The sequence below is a fragment of the Kryptolebias marmoratus genome, linkage group LG20 (assembly GCF_001649575.2).
Source record: "Kryptolebias marmoratus isolate JLee-2015 linkage group LG20, ASM164957v2, whole genome shotgun sequence".
NCBI lineage: Eukaryota > Metazoa > Chordata > Actinopteri > Cyprinodontiformes > Rivulidae > Kryptolebias > Kryptolebias marmoratus.
The window spans coordinates 2,400,958-2,402,266 of NC_051449.1; the positions used below are offsets into that span (position 1 = coordinate 2,400,958).

The following is a 1,309-nucleotide window of genomic DNA, read 5'->3' on the forward strand; positions in this document are numbered from 1 at the left end:
AGTAAGGTAGCAAAGCTGCGCTCTTCTTCGTAGACATTGAGTTTGGCTGCAGCTGCACACAGTTGCAGCGCCTCCTACAGGAAACTGGTGGAGCTACGCAGAGAACCACGCCGTTCAAAAGCCTTGTTTGGATTCATGTTTTTATAAAACACTGAGGTCCGGACCTCGGTGTCCTCGGTGGGAGCTCCGGTCCTGAAGGTGTTGTCGTTTGTCGGCTAAAGGTGGCCATCTTGAATCTGTCCAGTGTTTCATGTGATATTTTGCTAACAGACAACTGAACACATTTACCTGATCTCCCTTTCCTGGAAGTGTAGTAAATCTGAAGCAGATTTTATATTTTGCAGAGTTATAAATAAAAAATGTGTGGGCTGCAATGAGTCAGCTTATTGTAATTTTAACATTTACAGCTTAATTATTCCAAGTTAACTTTTTATTTTCTTTCTGGAGTTCAGTGCATTCAGCCCCTACCTGAGTTTTGACAACTTTCCCTCCTCTGAATCCAGATCTGAAGCTTTCCTCTTCCTCCACAGGTGCGAGCTGAAGCCCCGCGCCTCTGCTGCAACAAATCCTGGCAAACGGTGGAGAATCGTCGATAAGAGGCGACCACGGCTGGGCGAACGGCACCAGAACATCCGGAGCAGTCGTCCTCGGTCTCCCGCTCACACTTCAGTACAAACAGCTGGGAAGGCGGCTCGCCCTCAGCTTGTGATCCCTGTAATGGAATATGGTGTATAATCAAGAAGAGAGCTGGTGAGTTAATGAAAAGGGTAGAGGTGACATTTTCAGAGTGACGTCTGAAGTAGGATGACATTTACAAAGAAGAAGCCCCAAAGACGGCTTTTTACAAAGGGCCTTTTTATATTATAAGGGAGAAATGAGATTTCTGCGTGACTCGGGCAGACAAATGGACAGACGGAAGGAGGTTTTTATCGTCACGGCAAAATCTAAACAAAAAAAAGTTGTCTTAAATGCCCAAGACTGATATAAAATGTCACTTGTCATCCTAACCCAGGGGTGTCAAACCCAGGGACGCAAGGGGGCCAAAATTAAAAATTTGGTCCTAGCCAAGGGCCAATCATGATCAATATTTACTAAAAATTACATAAATTAATTGGTTTTAGATGTATTATGTCAAATCCTTCATATAGAAATATCACTGACCTTTTCCCAGTTACAGATTATACAGAATTTAGAGCAAACAGACTTTAATGAACACAGACAAATAATTCAAACTTCAAAAAGCTCATCATTAGCTGTCATTTCTTACGCCTCACTCAGCTTTTAAATGAATTTTTTAACATTAAAACAG

General features: G+C 42.6%; 1 protein-coding gene across 3 annotated transcripts in view; it reads left to right on the forward strand.

The window, feature by feature from the left end:
- LOC108243851 (neuropilin-1a-like) overlaps positions 1–1,309 on the forward strand; it is a 152,771-nt gene that overhangs the window by 47,380 nt on the left and 104,082 nt on the right. For all 3 annotated transcript variants that reach the window (XM_025008902.2, XM_025008901.2, XM_025008903.2), the window contains one exon: positions 531–750. The gene's annotated coding sequence lies outside the window, so the exon portion shown is untranslated. The remainder of the gene's footprint in view (positions 1–530; positions 751–1,309) is intronic.